The 17,194-nt window shown below is 42.8% G+C and overlaps 1 protein-coding gene across 2 annotated transcripts in view; it reads right to left on the reverse strand.

The window, feature by feature from the left end:
• Positions 1-17,194, reverse strand: part of LCP2 (lymphocyte cytosolic protein 2) — a 68,285-nt gene that overhangs the window by 38,345 nt on the left and 12,746 nt on the right. The gene's annotated exons all lie outside the window — the stretch shown is intronic.

Genomic DNA, 17,194 nt, shown 5'->3' on the forward strand with positions numbered 1-17,194 from the left:
TAACCTTTGGGACTCCATCTCACTGATAGATGGGACAAGGACACATTCAGCATCAAAGCTACCTTTGACGGCAAACTGGGTGGAACCTATGCTATGCAGGAACTGAGCTAAATGGAGCCTACTCTTCTCAGAGACCAAGATTCTATAGATGAGAGTATGCTCGTAGAGGTATTAGGGAAAATATTTGCATTTTGCTTTTGCTATATCTTCTCAGTAAATATCCCTTTGCAAAAGCTAATTGGTTTTAAGTGATTAAATGGAACTGAGTATGTTAGTCATTAGCCCCTAACATTGGGAGAGCACAGTTGATTGCATCTCAAGCCAATAACAGTTAGAGATACCTCAACCATTCAACCCTGGACCTCTGTGGGGAAGATTTATCAGCTTAGTTCTTAGAAAGAAAGCCAACAAGATACACTGCTTCTATATTTTGCCCATGCAAAACACACACACCACACACACACACACACACACACAAACCTCTAATGGCACCTCAACCTGGAATAATCATTCCATTTTCTGCCTAGCCAAATGCTACCCTTCTTTTTTATAACAATCACCACTACCACCACCACCACCACCCTACCACCCAACAACTTCCGTTTGTATAATACATAAGCCTAACATGAAAGCATACTGTAGAGATGAAATGAATGAATGAAAGAATACATGAATAAAAAAGCATTTATTAAGTGCTTACTATTTGCCATGTACTGTACTGAGAACTATAGACACAAACACAAGCAAGGGTGAAGAAATAGAATGAACCTGAGTACTGTAAGTTTTGGGGAAACCTCTCTTCAAACAAAGTGACTTCTGAAGCCAAGGAAACAGAGCTACGGGAATGGTGCCTGATTTCTCTTCTTATTGGCAACAACAAGAAGAATAAGAATTATTCTACATTAAAAGAAGGCCTCCACCATTTTAAAGATTACCTGCCAACACAGGGAGTTTTGATAAGATTAACCACAGAGAAATGCATTTTCCCTGAGGATCAAACCTGACCTTCAGTGAATCCTGTCACTCCAAGATTTTCACATTTTCCTCCATTTCTTTTCTGCCACAGATTGTTGCTAATTGGGCTCTAAGTGAGTCAAAATATCTATAAAAATCCAATCTGAACTCAAAGAAGTTAATACTGCTACTACCCTGAGCTAGTTCCCAACTGTGCTAATGAATTTTTTTTATTTATAAAGTGAGCTTGCCTCCTGCTCACTGTATTTGACCTCCAGTCATTCAGACCTGCTGGTGGGGAAGGTTCTCCCTGAATTCTCAAGAAACCCAAGCTAAGAAATTCCCCTTACGTAGGACAGCCCCTCCATTTAAGGAGCTTATATTTTAATAAGGGAAGACAACATTTAAGGAGATGTGTGTGTGTGTGTGTGTGTGTGTGTGTGTGTGTGTGTGTTGGGGGGAGGTAGTTACACATATATTAGCATGATTTGGACTTGGCTGGAAAATGGTGAGGTGGTCTGGCCAAGATACAGCAAAATCTCACTTGTTAGAGCCCTGAGTCCCACAGACATAATCCAGGTTTTTCTACTAGAGCTACTGTGCCAAAAGCAAAACAATTAATGCACTCTTATTTTGTCTCAATGACAATGTAGTATTTCAAAAAATAGAGAAAGTGACAAGGGGAGCTGTTATTCTGACCTGATTCTGATTACTGAGAAGGAACTAGCCACCGCTATAAAAATGATAGGAAAAGGGCTTCGAGGAGGATTCTAGCTTAATTAATTCTCTTTTAGAATTAATAATGCAGAAGGGCAGGCAAAGTCAGGGATACCTTCATTTTGAGGAGAGATTTCACAGCGAAAGGCTAGGTAGGCCTGTAGGCCCTTAGCCTAAAGCCCCACAGACAACATAGAAGCATGAGGAACACTCAAGGATGGAATTTTGAAAACACAAATATAAACAGTCTAAGCGAGGGTGTTGTTGAAAGGTACCAAAGTGGATGCACTGGGAGTTCATTCTCCAATTTAGATTTTTAAGCATGCACATAGAAAGGATGGAGTCAAGGACAGACAATGGAGAATCGATACAAAATCTCGATATGATCCTGTAAGAATGGTGGCAGGACCACTGCTCACAGTGAGCCGTAACTGGGGGTAAATGCTAAGGACAACACACAAAGGGTTTTTTTTTCAGGTACATTGGAGAAAAGAAAAGGATCAAAAGAGGAATATCCCTCCAGGGAGATGGGACCATGATAATGGACAGCAGAAAGGAGGCAGAAATATTTTTGTTTTCTATTATCAATTAACTCCTGAAAAGTTCAATGAGCCTTGGACTAGAAAGGAGAGAAGAAAAATGGTTAATAGGACTCGAAACTCAAGATAACTAAGCAGATAGCATGAGAGCATTTAGCCGTATTTGATGAGTTAAAAGCCACTTGTCCTAAATCAACTATATCTTAAGGTACTTAGAAAACTTGCAGATTGATTATGGAGCCACTATCAGCAATTTTTAAAAGAAATGAGAAAGGAGGTCCTGGAAAACTGGGGAAAAGCGAATGTCTTAGTTTTCAATAAAGGGAAGAGAACAGTCTTTCAATTATAGGCCAGTGAACTTGACCTTGAATTCCTAGCAAAATTCTAAAATGTATTACTAAATGGTTGATGGACTCTTAGAAATGGAAGCAATAATCACTCAGGGCCAGCACATTGTCACTAAGAACAGATCATGTCAGACTAACCTTTTGTTTTTGTTTTTGTTTTTTCTTTTTTGGCTAGGCAATGGGGTTAAGTGACTTGCCTGGGGAGCTAGTAAGTTATGTGTCTGAGGCCGGATTTGAACCCAGATCCTCCTGAATCCAGGGCCGGTGCTCTGTCCACTGTGCCACCTAGCTGCCGACTTATTTTTTGATGATGTTACGAGATTGGTAAAACATTTTCCAATCTAGTTTTCAATGTTTTTGATGTGTCGTGGTGCCTTCAGCAAGGCATCTGGCAAATTCTTCGAAGCTATCCTTGTCAACAAGATGTTGAGATATGGACTAGATGATAGTAGAGTTAGGTATATTTGGAAATGGAACTTGAAAGTAGTCATTGAGGGCTCAATGTCAACTTGGAGGGAGGTATCTAATGACTTGACCCAGCCATCTCTGCTGTTTAATGTTTTAATTAATGACAGATGAATACATAGATGCCATTTTTTGTCAAATTTACAGCTGACACAAAGTTAAGAGAGCTAACATATTAGATCATAGAATCAAGATCCAAAAAGATGTCAGCAGGATAGAACAATGGTGTGAACCTAACAATGGAGATACGTGTAAAGTCTCACTTGAGTTATAAAAAATCTTCATAAATAAAAGATAGGGTAGTATCCTTAACAGCAATTTGTCTGGAAAAAAAAAGATCTGTGGGTTTTAGCAGACTGCAAGCTCAGCATGGGTCAACAAACAATATGCTGGACAGCCAAAAAAGAAAAAAGAAAAAAGAAAAGGAAACTGTGGTCTTAGGCTACATAACAGCGTCCAGAACTAGTGAAACAACATGGCTACAGAAACCTGCAGTGATCAGGCCACACCAGATCTGACCATTGCATTCAGTTCTGGGAAGCCCATTTCGAGAACAACATTAGCAGACTGCAGAACTGGTAAAAGAGCACAGGCCAGGAGGGGAAGAGACATTTAAATGATGGTATACAGCATTCTGTTGAAGGATCCTGGGGGAAGAGTAGGGAAAAGGAAAGTTTGATAGCTACTTGTCTTAAAATATTTTAATGGATGCATATGTAAAAGAGTTTAGACTTGTTCTTCTTGGCCCCAGAAGGCAGAGCTAGGAGAAATGAGTCAGGGTTGCCATGAAGCATATTTCAGCTCCACTAAGTAAAAATTCCTAAAAGCAGGATTGTTCCTGTGTGGAATGGCCTGTCTGGGCAGATAATGAGTCCCTTTCCACTGAAATTCTTCAGGAGGAGGTTGAATGACCACTTGTCAGGAATGTTATACTGTCTGTCCCTGTTTAGGTATAAGGTTGGACCCAATGACGTCTTAGGTCTCTTCCAATTAGGAATCATATTATTATAACAACTCCTATTCACATGGTAACCTTAGCAATCCTGTTAGGTGGTGCAAAAATGTTCATTTGTTTGTTTATTTATTTCTTCATTCATTGATTTATTTATCTATTTGTCTGCCTATTTATTTCACTTTGCATTTCAGGATCTGAAAAGAATTCTGTCAATCCCAGAGTTAATCCTCATCTAGCCTACTTGTGATTGTGACTGGTGTATTGAGGAGTGTCTGGGACCTCCCATCATCAACTGGTGCATTTGTAAAACGCTCCAGCCTTTCTTTGGCTATTGTAGTATAAAAGCCTCACGAAGCCGTTAAGTCCTTCCCCTCTATGCAGTTTTCATACAGCTAACATTTCACGCACTCTAAGATCTAACTAGATGGGCAGTTAGGTGGCGCAGTGGACAGAGCGCTGTGCTTGGCATCAGGAAGACTCATCTTCATGAGTTCTTTTGGCCCCAAACACTTACTAGCTGTGTGACCCTAGGCAAGTCACTCAACCCTATTTGCCTCAGTTCCTCATCTGTATAAATGAGCTGGAGAAGGAAATGGCAAATCGCTCTAGTATCTTTGCTAAGAAACCCCAAAATGGGGTCATTAAGAGTCAGATACAACTGAACAAACACAAGGTCTAACCTGATGGGCCTTCTTGCTGTTTCTCAAACACAGCAGTCTGTGACATCTCTGGGCCTATGCACTGGCTATTTTTCATTCTCTCCTCATGCCCGCCTCTTAGAATCCCTCTTTTCCTTTGTGGAAGCTTATTTAAAAACCTTCTTGCTTAGTTCAACTAAAATATTAAGAAATACATATTTCTCGAGTCTAAAGTCTATTTCAGATCTTTCCTCTTTCTCTTAGGCCTGACTATTCCCTTTCTCTTAGGAAATGTAGAAAATGTCAGGAATGAAAGCTAATGCCTTGGAAAAAGGGATTAAAGATGATAATAAACTTAGAATAAGAAATAGCTCTTTTGTGGTTAAGATTTTCACCTTTCCAGACCCTTAAAGGGAGTAACATTGTGTTGGTAAATGTTTAAAAACTGGCTCTCTAGAAAGAAGAAAAAAGTAACATTATAGCTTAAAATTTAATTAGTATTATTATCATTTTTCTATCACTTTTTAGATTAGACAATCTTGTCTTGACTAGACTCTTTCTATTTAGACAATTAACATAGCAATAAATCAAGCCCTGATTTGTAGTTTGCTAATTTCTAAAAATTTAACAGTCAGCTCTGCAAAGAGCTCCAACCCAACCCTTGCAGAGCCACCTAGTGGCAGTGCCCACTTTGCCCATTCTGAAGCAATTGTGGCATTGGGCAGGGATCTCTCTAGATTTCTTCCTGCAGCTCCTGAGGGGAAGGGCCAAAGAGAGATGAGTGGCTTTAGGAAGCTGGTTCTCCCAGGGTGTTCTGGAAAGATCAAGAGATTATTGTTCTATTATATGGGAGTAGGAGGTTAACTCCAAAACCATTTTTATTGTATTGTGACTTTTTTTTTGTTCAAGATTTCTATAAGTACTACTTTAAATTTACATTAGAGAGATGTCTAATGGCATGAGGGAATTCTGCCAGTTTGGACATTTTTATTTTTTCTGAGCAAAACAATGCTTGGATTTAGAATAATGTTGAATTAATAAAATCTTTTTTTTTTTCTGGCTGCCTTGTGTGTAGGACAGTATTAATATTTTTCTTCTATACTTTTAAAGCTCAGCTTACACATGGAACCTTTTTTGATCTCCATCATGACTAGTAACTTCTTTCTCTGCAAAATTATTTTGCATTTATTATTCATATGCTTTTATATGTATATGTTATTTCTCCTTGATGGGGCAGCTAAGTGGTGATGTGGATAGAGTTCTGGGCCTGGAGTCAGGAAGACCTGAATTCAAACCTGGCTTCAGACATTACTAGTTGTGTGACTTTGGGCAAGTCACTTAACCCTGTTTGCTTCAGTTTCCTCGTCTATAAAATGAGCTGGACAAGGAAATGGCAAATGACTTTGCCAAGAAAACACCCAATGGGATCACAACGAATTGGACACGACTGAAAAACAAGTAAACATCAACATCTCCCTTGATGGAATGTAGCCTTTCCAGGGCAGGCAAAAATTATTTATTAAGCATTTACTATGTGCTACATACTGTGCCGAGCTGACGACTGTCCTTGCCTTCCTGGAGTTTACATTCAAATGAGCAGGGAGTGTTTCATTTCTTTGATCCCCACAACTTAGCAAATTGTCAGGTCCAGCTTTTTGTGACCCTGTGAACCCTTTCACTCTGATACGGTCCATGGGATTTTCTTGGCAAAGATACTGGAGCAGTTTATTATTTCCTTTTCCAGTGGATTAAGGTAAACAGAGGTTAAGTGACCTGCCCAGGATCACAGGTACCTGAGGCTAGATTTGAACTCAGGTCTTCCTGACTTCAGACTCAGAGCTCTGACCCACTGCATCCATCTCCATACGTGGGAGGTGGCTAATGAATGCTTTGTGATTGATTCCAACATCCCTTTCATAGGAGTTTCTTAAAACTCTGTGAGGATGATGTAAATATACTACAAGGAACAAACATGGAGGACTATTTGCCATTGTCAGAACTAAACCTAAAAAAACCCCCAACAACGAGTAATTAGATTAACTCCTCCCACGGTCCCAGCCTCAAAGAGACAGACAAGAACGTACTCTTCGCTTGACTTGGCTCCTTCCCACACTATCATACTTTTCCCATCGCTCTCAATGACATGTCGCCTTCTAAGGTCTGTGCAATATCACGTTCTCCTGATCCTTATGCCTGACGCTCCCAATTACTTCAGCACTTCGCTGGTGGACTTTTTCACCATATTCCTGGGGGCTTCCCTATTGAGTTTGACAAACTCTCCCATAACCTTCTTGCAGGACTCTTCAACCAGCAAACTTTTTCTCCATTCCACTTTAGTCTTACACCCAACAGGGCTGCCAGCCAGGGGTTTCTAATTTAACACTCCCCCGGAACAAGATGCTTCTTCTTGGAAAAACTACACGTTCTTAGATCAGAACTTTTGTTTTACACTCATGTGTGCGTATGTAGCATATACGTGTACGTAGTTGTGTATGTGAATGTACGTATGTGTGTATATATGTGCACGTCTATGTATATATGCATATCTATGTGGGGTGTGTATGCATCACATCATGAGGCTGCCAAGTCTCCCGTAACTACTGAAGGAAGGAAGTACCAAACCACACAGCCACACCAGTGTTGCAACAAGGGACTAACAAGAGAATTAGAATTAGGCCAGACGATCGCATCTGCAGAAAGCCATGCCTGCCTAGGCTCTCCATCCATTCAGGAACAGCCAGGGAATTTGGGAGAAAGCTTTTCAAACTGAGGCATAGTCAGGAGATGTTTTTTCCCTCTAGTCCTTTCTGAGGCTAGTTAGGCGAAGCCTTTCCCTGACAATAGCAACGGCCAGTCTGATGTCCCCCTCCCCCTGCCTTAAAGGACAGTAAACAGCTGGAGGTGACTCCTTTTTCCTTCTCCCACACACACTCAAGACCCCAGGTACAAGGAAAGAGGTTGAGACTGGAGGGGAGAGAAATGAGTAACTGGAAGGCAATAGCTTTCTACTGAATTAAAGAGATGGAGTGAGTAGGGTTCTTGGCTCCTCTGGATTAGCAGGATGAGAAGAAACTCAGAACAAGGTCTGTGTAGGCCATGCCTAGTCCCCAGGAAGCTGTACAGGTCCCTTGAAGAGAAAGATCAGACAATGAGTGTCCTAATAATCCCAGATCCTTTCCTAACACACAGAACCTTGAACAAGTCCGTGGATTTCTTGTGCCACTCTTTCCTTATCTTTAAGAAGATCACACAACCCACCCTGTGTAGGCCATCATTAAGGTTCAAACAACATAATATACATGAAACTATTTTTTTAGAAAGCAGTGGAGATACCAAACCAATGTAAGACATTATGGCCGCTTTAATCATGTTCTCCCAAATAGCAACCAGTATCCTTTTTAGAAGGTTTCTGGGTAGGAGTAAAGAAAAAGATGTTGGTGAAATTTTTTTCCCTCTATGTTTTCTTATAAAACAGTTTGATTTTGCCTATGTAAGGTCAGGAGTTGTGTCCCTCAGGATGATTTTGATAATAATAATAATAATGATGATGGTTCAAATTTGTAGAGCATTTAAAGGTTCATAATGTGTTTTACAAGCTACTGCATTTGATCCTCTCAACATCCTGTGAAGTAGGTGTTATTATCTCCATTTTACAGATCAGGAAACTGAGGGTGAGGGTGGTAAGATGGCTTCCTCAGTCAGACAGCTGGTAAACATCTGATGGAGGACAAGTCTAGCATCATCCAGCGAACCACCTTCATTCACTTATAAATGAGTAAAAATGACCCTTTTCCTGTTTTCCTATGTACCTTGTGTCTTTGTGGATAGAGTGTGGGAAGTAGAGTTAGGAAGACCATCAGAAAGATCTTATAACCTCACTTAGCCTCAGTTTTCTTATCTGTAAAATGGCAATCTTGATAATAATAACTATGGAACTTAGTTCACGGGGTTGCCGTGAAGTTCAAGTGAGATAATGTGATGTAAAGAGCTGGCCTAGGCAGCTCAGGTCTGAAGTCAGGAAGACTCAACTTCCTGAGTTCAAATCTGGCCTCGGACACTTACTAGCTGTGTGACCCTGGGCAAGTTGCTCCATCCTGTTTGCTTTAGTTTCCTTCTCTGTAAAAATGAGCTAGAGAAGGAAAAGGCAAACCACTCCAGTATCTTTGCCAAATGGGGTCACAAAGTGTCAGAAATAAGTGAGCAAAAGATCAAGCAATGAGGTGGCAAAGTCAGCAGAATGTTGGACTTGAAGTCAGAAGGCCGGAGTTCAAACCCTCCCTTTGAGACTTATTGGAAGTGGCTCTGAGCAAGTCTCTCAACCTCGATTTCCTCTTCTGTGAAATGGGTGTAATAATAACACCTACTTATAACAGGGTTGTTATGAGAATCAAATGAGATAATTGTTGTTGTTGTTTGTCTTTCGTTCTTGAAGAGGACCGTGGCATCGGGAAAGTGATGTAAAGTATTCGCTATTATTATTGTCGTCATTGTTACACAGCTTTGCAAATCTTAGAGTTACAAATGTCAGTTATCATTATTCCCAGAGACATTCCCTCCCAGCGAGGCCTCCCTCCCCATGAAACGACTTGCCCCGTCACACAGGCAGTACAGAGCAGAGCCAGCGTCTTTGCCTGGGCACCCTAAGGCCAAGTCCTTCTCTCTTACGTTTTCATTCTTAACTTGCTCACTCTAATCCATCATGCTCACCACTGCACCAGCTCTCCCATCCCCTTCTTCATGGCTCACTTAAAAACATTCCCATCTTCCATTGTTCCTCCGTACAGATGAGGAAATTAGCTCAGCTATCCTGAAAGGGCCCTTTGTGTTTTCCAGATGAATGCTGGTCGCTTAATAAACAGCTGACAACAACCAGACCCCGTGAGCTGATTTCAGTCCATGCACTGCCTTAAACTTGATTTTAAAACAGTGAATATGGAGCCCTTGTGCGGCATGGCAGCCCCTGCAGGTCCTCATCCCAGTCCAAACACGCCCCTCTGCAGTGCTCTACTTTACTATTTATTCTTCAGGCCTAATAATTCAATTTCAAACACAAATACCAGGAAAACTATACCACATCTAGGCCCCCACCTGAGACAGTCCCACAAAGGCTCTCCTCCAGTAAATTCAGGCCCGTAAACTTCTATCACATTCCCTCGCACTCGCCACCATTTTGCCTTGTGCCATTCTCATAATTTAGAATTTTTTTTTCTACTATTTTGCCCCCCTTCAAGACCCTTTTGAGCACGACCTCTCCCAGGAAGCCCGTAGCGTATGTCTACAAAGCACGATCTGGTACCCTGTTTTCAGTTAACTTCCTATTTTTAAGTCTCATCTCTCTGAGTAGATTATAGACTCCTTGAGGCCAGGGGAAATGTCTTATGCTTTTGCCGTCTATCCTCCATAGTCCTCAGCAGAAGGAAAGGCCTGGAGTAGACTCTCTCTTTATGGTTGTTTATATGTTTCATGTTTGACTCTTCGTGACCCCATTCAGGGTTTTCTTGGCAAAGATACTGCTGTGGTTTGCCATTTCCTTCTCCAGCTCATTTTAACAAATGAGGAAACTGAGACAAATTGGGTTAAGGAACTTGCCCAGGAGCACATAGTTAGTAAGTGTCTAAGGCTGGATTTGAACTCATGTCTTCCTAACCCAGGGCACAGCACTCTCTCCACCGCTGGCGGCTAGTCCTGCCCTTGTTTCATGGAAAAAAGAGAATAGGTCTTTTCTTTTTCTCGGTTGTTGCTGGCAATGCAGACAGAGAAAAAGGAGGGAGTAGGAAGGAGGAGGGAGAGAGACTGAAAAGGATGTTGGAAGTCAAGAGAGCGTCAGTCTTGGCTCCTTCTCTAACTCCCTGGTGACTTCTCCTCTCTGTCCACAACGCTCTGCCCTCGAGGGATGGCCTGCATCGGGGCCCCAGCTAGCAGGAGAGGTGAATGGGACGTCATCTGTGACACTGGCGTGGGGTAAGCATGGCGCGGGGGCCTGATTTCCCTCTGTGACCACTGTCTCTATGTCTTGCGTTGCAGTCCTCTGGAGGCAAATGGTTCAACTGTCCCTGGTCCAACAACCCCAGGGATCTATTCCTTTACTTTTTTCATTTTACTCACTTATCAGTGACACTTTTCTCTCGGGGTCCTTCTTTACCCCCTCAAGCCCCTCAGGGCCGAGGGCCAGGCTGTCTGGGGGATGGGCCACTCCATTCCTTGTAATATTCGCGTCAGTAGTAAGGGCCATAACTCCTGTAGGCCGCTCCTTCCCACAGGCTCATATGTACACTTCATACACATTTAATTGAATTTGCCTCAGTTACCATGCTAGATTATCACCTCTAATTATCATGCTAGATTAAATTATTTTAAAACCCCTTCGAGCTCTAACGATTTATGAATCTGAATTCCTAATCTGCTCCAGGCATTTCACAAATGTCTTCCCTTAGTCAGAGGGAGAATCATAGTGTAACAGGGCTTTGCTGCACAAGCCCATCACCTAAGACCGAGGCACCTATGTTAGAGAGAGCAGGGTCCCCCTTCTGGGAGAAGCCATCCTCTGTTCTCAGGCCACATGTCGGGGATCAGCTTCTTTCCACTGGCTGTGTAACTGGAACAGACTGCATCTTCAGCACTCCCAGGATAAGACAGTCTCACTCTGAGGATGGAGGAAGGGCTGCCTTCCCCCTCCTCCCTTTTAGACCCTGTGGCCCCAAGCGCAGGGTGTGTGGTTTTGGTCTGTTTCATTTGTCTTTAAGTGCAGGCACTAGAATCTTCAGAGCTAGCAGCTCAAAACCCCGTGACCTTGGAAGCAGGCTTCCAGGCCAGATAATCCGGCCAACTGAACAGCGAAGCCCTCAGAAGCCGAGGTGCTAGGATAGAAGCCCAGCGGATTGGTGGGGCCAGCTCCGAACCTAATCCCTCACCCCTCCCAAGAGACTGAGGGAAACAATGGGTAGATTATGCTTCCCAGGCCTGGGGAGGGAGTATTATTTTGTTCTTGATATACATCAGAAATAAATATGCCTTTGTGAAAGCTAATCTGACTGCTGAGTGGTTGAATGGACCTGCATGTTTTTGTCGTTGTTCGGTCACTTTTTCAGTCCTGTCCAACTCTCTGTGACCCCATTTGGGATTTTCTTGGCAAAGATACTAGAGTGGTTTGCCATTTCTTTCTCCAGCTCATTTTACAGATGAGGAAACTGAGGCAGAGTTAAGTGACTTGCCCAGGATCCCTCAGCTAGGAAGTATCTGACACCAGCTTTGAATTCAGGAAGACGAATCTTCCTGGCTGCAGGCTCAGCACTCTATCCACTGCTCCACCTAGCTGCCCCAATTCGGTGCTTGAAGCCCCTAAAATTAAGGGAACAAAATCACTGGGGGCTTGAGCCGATGAAAGTGAGACAGCCATCTCTGATTTCCCCTTAAGGGCTCTGGAGAATTCTGGGGAAGGGGTGAAAAGTACCATCCCTGGCCTTCAGATAGAAGGGGCCAGTGTGGTCACAGGTATGATGGGGTCATAAATTGAGAGGAAGAATAGACCTTAGAGGACATCTAATCCCAACTCCCCATTTTACATAATCAGGAAACTGAGCCACAGTCAAATGAAGTGGCTTGCCTCAGTCCACATGGATAATAATGCTCAGACACAGGATTTGGATTCAAGTCTTCTGATTCAGGTGTACTCAAGTCAGGTGTATCACCGTGACTCCATCCCCCATACTGCACTGAGATAGACAGTATGCGAGGTGCTGTGGCAGATACAAAGGGGCTACAAAGCACTGTCCCTGCCCTCATAGAGCTTCAAATCTATATAGCCATTAAGACAGAATCTCAGAAAACATCAGCTTTGACTCCTCCCTAGCACATTTATCCAACCAGCATCAAGTCCTGGAATTTCTTCCTCATCACTGCCCTCGTAACTGTCCAGTCCTCCGAACTTCTGCTGTGTGAAATCTCTCATCCAGGTCTCATCTCACCATGTTTAGATTATTGAAATGTGCTTATGTTTCTCTGCTTCTGGATTAACCCTGCGCTGGTCACACGAATCAAGGACTCTTCACGGCACAGGTCTATCGAGCCGTTTCTCTGCTCAAAAACCTGTTATGATTCCTCATCATTTATCTGGAATCCTCAAAGTTCCTTCCAGCTTTAAATTTATGGATTTTTATTTATTTGTTTTATTTTTTAGGTCTATGAGCCCAACCTTCTCACATTTATCTTATACGGCTACCTTTAGTGTACTTTACCTAGCCAAACTGGAGTGTTCTTGTCTCCCTGTCCTCACCCCCCCCCCACCTCTCCCCAGTCTGGGCATTTTCACTGACTGTCCCCCGTGTCTGGAACGTTCCGAGTCTCTCTTCATTGCAACCTCTTGACTCGTCTGGTTTCCTTCAAGTTCTAACTAAAATCTCACCTTCTACAGGAAGCCTTTCCAGATTCTTTTTCATTCTAGTGCCTTCTCTCTGTTGCTTATCTCCATTTTTTCCCGTTTATAGCTTGTTGGCACGCAATAGTTTGCATGTTGTCTTCCCTATTAGACTCAGAGCTCCTCGAAGGCAGGGACTGTCTTTTGTCTTCTTTTGTGTGTCCAGTCTTTAGCACAGTGCTAGGCACATAGCAGATGATTAATAAATGTGTATTGACACATTGATTGACTTTGTTCAAATAAATCTCCATTCCTGGAATAGATTCTTCCCATCCTGATTTCTGAAAACCTCTTCAGGTTCCCTCCACATCCAAGCAAAAGTCATCTCTATCTCCTCAAATTCATCGTAATGCTTTGTCTATACCTTTCTTTTGTAAATTGAAGTTGGCCTAATCAGGGACTTTAGAAGTAATGTAGCCTAACTTTCACTTAATTTTACTAATATAACTTTTATTTTTTTTTGAGTAACAAGAATTTATTTTCTTTCCCTCCCATCTTTCTTCCCAAAAATAAAAGAAAAAAATCCCCTGTAATAAATTGGTATAATCAAATAAAACAAATTCCTCCATTGACTATCTCCATAAATGTATATCTTTTTCTGTATTTTGTATACATCACCTCTCTGTCATTTTACAGATGAGAAGATTGAGGCACAGAGTGGTTAAGTGACTTACCTAAGGTCACATAGATAATAATTAGCAGAGCCGAGATTTGAAACCAGATCTGATTACAAATCCAGTGCTTTTTTTTTTTTTACTGTATTGTGCTAAAAAGAAAAAAGAAAAGGAGGAAGGGGAGGGAAGGGACAGCAGCCTGGTAGCTCAGTTGATAGAGCTCTGGGCCTGGAGTCAGGATGATTTGAGTTCAAATCTGGCTTTAGACACATACTAGCTCTGTGACCCTGAGCAAGTCACTTAATCCTATTTGCCTCAATTTCCTCATCTGTAAAATGAGCTGGAGAAGGAAATGGCAAACCAGTCTAGCACTTTTGCCAAGAAAATCTCAAATGAGGTCGTGAAGAGTCAGACACAACTGAAAAGCAATTGAACAACAAGTTAAAAAACATCTTCTCATCTGGCCATAGCCTTGGAATGTATAGAAGAAAAAAAGAAATCTATTCCCATCATCTCATAAACCCTGCTCCCCAATCTCAGCAGCTAGAGATTCAAGAAAGGACCTGAGCAATCATCTAATCCACCTTTCTTCCCATTTTACCTATAAGAAAACTGATACCCAGAGAAATTAACTGAGTTATCCACCATAGCAAGAAATGGTGCATGAACCAGTTCTTCTGATTTCAAATCATGCACTCTTTCCAGTGCTAAATATAAATAAACAAACAAACAAATAAATAAAAGCAGGATATCTGAGTCCCAGGGATGACCACAACACTCCATTCTGTGCCCTAGGCCTGGCTACTGCCCTCTAGCCACCTATCCTGCACTCTGCTTCCTGTATTGTGAGCCCCTGTTGCTCACTGAGGGAATAGCCCCATTTCCTTTCTTTCTAACCGATCAGCCGTCTGGGCTCGCCTTAGCATCTCCCCCCATCACCAACCCTCTTGCCCCAGCTATCTCCTCTCTCATCTCTCCTCCCCACTCGGCTGGGACCCTCATAACAAGAGGTGACTCAGAGATCATTGAGTCAGGCCGCCTCATTTCACAAAGAAGCTGGCTTCTTTTTTCAGTAAAACAAGAGCACAAAACACTGTACATTTTAAAATCAGTGCCTAGCCTAGAGATCCAGAGCATCCCTACTTCTTTCTTCTCCTTATCCAGAAGCCAAAGGGAGATGGAAACCAAGGGATTTGAGACACTGACCAACTCTTCGGGACTTGGAAGGACTAACTGTCCTTAGCAGAGTGCTGCTACGGGTTTGCCTCTTCTCGGCCTGAGCTGGGTCTGTGGGGCAGAAGGGGCTAGGTAACCTACATAGTGTTATTTAAGGGGTATAGGATGAACCCTTCCAACTCCTCCACCTGCTAATCTGTAATCAACCTGAAAGCACAGAATTAGAAATTCATTCCTTTTGATCAATTCACTGGATCTGGGTTCAAATCTACCCCTGTGTGCCCTTCAGCAGGTTACTTAATTTCCCTGGCCTCTAGCTGTAGGGGAAGGCGCAGTTGCAAGGGAGTCTGCAGAAAGGGAGAATATAAGGGAGTTCTGACAAGAGAAGCAGCAAGAAAGAAAATATAAATGTCAGTGCCTTCACAACTGGGGGTGGCCGCAGGGAACCTCTCAGCCCCCACCTCCTGGCCTCATGATGCCTCTGTACCAGTGAGCTCAGAGACACCACAATCGGCTTGGGAGGGGGTGGGGGAAGGAGGCTGCCTCTCATGACATCCCCTTTCCGCTCTCCCTAGGCTTCCTTCTCTGCTCTGAGTGGTGCAGGCCTTGAAGTCTCTCTCCTTCAGGGCCGAAGCAACAAGTGTGGTGACTCATACCACCTTCTTTTTCATCTTCTTAAATAACTGCCAAAGTGTTGTCTTCCTGCCTCAGGCTTGGCTTTCTTTCTGCTTAACTGAGGAGACTTCACCAGCAGAATTACTCACCTAGTACCCAGAGAGGAGACAAGGTGCACAAGGACACTTAGAAGGGCTTTCAGACCCCACCCAGTCCAATCCTCTCCATAATATGGGACAAGTGCCAGCTGTCACCAGGCCTGTTACTATTCTGATTGTCAGCTTGTCATTAAATCCTACAGTGTGGTACGCAGAATGAGACGGTGTTCTAGGTATGGCCTAACCAAGTTCTAGAGTTCCCCGAAGTCTCCCCTTCCTCACCTACTCATAGAGTCATAGACCCTGTGCTGGAGATGTGGGTCCTCTACTTGAGATGTGGATTCCATATTTTCAGCACCTACTGTAGTGACTGGCACATAATAAGTACTTAATACTTCTTGGATGAATGAATAAGTGAATGACTTCTCTCATTTCCTTTAGGCACTCCATTGACATAAGACTTTGGGAATGGGGTTCCTGGTATTTTTTTTTTTTAGCCTAGACCTCATCCCTTTGCTTTGCTTTTCTTCGCTTTCTTCCTAACTCTATCTCTAGAACCCTCAGAGTAGTAGTAGCTGCCCTCTAGGGATCCAACTTGCAAATTTGAGCAGAAATTGGGGAATGGTGCTTTTTCTTTTCTTTTCTTTTCTTTTCTTTTCTTTTCTTTTCTTTTCTTTTCTTTTCTTTTCTTTTCTTTTCTTTTCTTTTCTTTCTTTCCTTTCCTTTTCTTTCTTTTTCTTTTCTTTTTTTCTTTCCTTTCCTTTCCTTTTCTTTCCTCCTCCTCCTCCTTCTTCTTCCTCCTTCTCCTCCTCCTCCTCCTTCTTCTCCTTCCTCTTCTTCTTCCTCCTTCTCCTCCTCCTCCTCCTTCTTCTCCTTCCTCTTCTTCTTCCTCCTTCTCCTCCTCCTCCTCCTTCTTCTCCTTCCTCTTCTTCTTCCTCCTTCTCCTCCTCCTCCTCCTCCTCCTCCTCCTTCTTCTCCTTCCCCTTCTTCTTCCTCCTTCTCCTCCTCCTCCTCCTCCTCTTCTTCTTCTCCTCCTCCTCCTTCTGCTTCTGCTTCTGCTTCTTCTCCTGGGCCATCTTTTGTCTCAATTCTTACTTAGCCCTTAATCATTGAATGGTTGTGGCCTCAGAAAAACTAAGATGTGGGAAAGACCTTAATTTAGAAAGGCCAAGGTCACCTCTGCATCCTGGGCCATCCTCGGTCCTCTTCACTTTTGTCTTACCACTAGACGTTGATGCCTCTGGTGGAGAGAGTGAGACTGATGACTTTGTGTAGCTCTGTCTCACTTCACAAGTCAAGACATCACTCCATGATGTCACTGGTCCTCTTCAAGAGCCTAAGATGAACAACACCTTTCCAGCCTTATTCCATATTAATCTCCTTCCCTATACTCTCCAGTTTACTGGAACTATCTTCTTGGGGAAGATAATAGGCTTAGTAGATAGAATGCCTGGCCTGGAGTCAGAAAGACTCATCTTCCTGAATTAAAATCTGGTCGAAGACACTAACTAGCTGTGTGACCCTAGGCAAGTCACTTAACCCTTTTTGCCTTGTTTTCTTCACCTGCAAAATGAGCTGGAGAAGTAAATGGCAAACCACTCCAGTATCTTTGCTAAGAAAACCCCCAAAGGGGCCATGAAGAGTCAACATGACTGAAAATGAC

The sequence above is a fragment of the Phascolarctos cinereus genome, unplaced genomic scaffold (genome assembly GCF_003287225.1).
Source record: "Phascolarctos cinereus isolate Bilbo 61053 unplaced genomic scaffold, phaCin_HiC Scaffold_2;HRSCAF=192, whole genome shotgun sequence".
NCBI lineage: Eukaryota > Metazoa > Chordata > Mammalia > Diprotodontia > Phascolarctidae > Phascolarctos > Phascolarctos cinereus.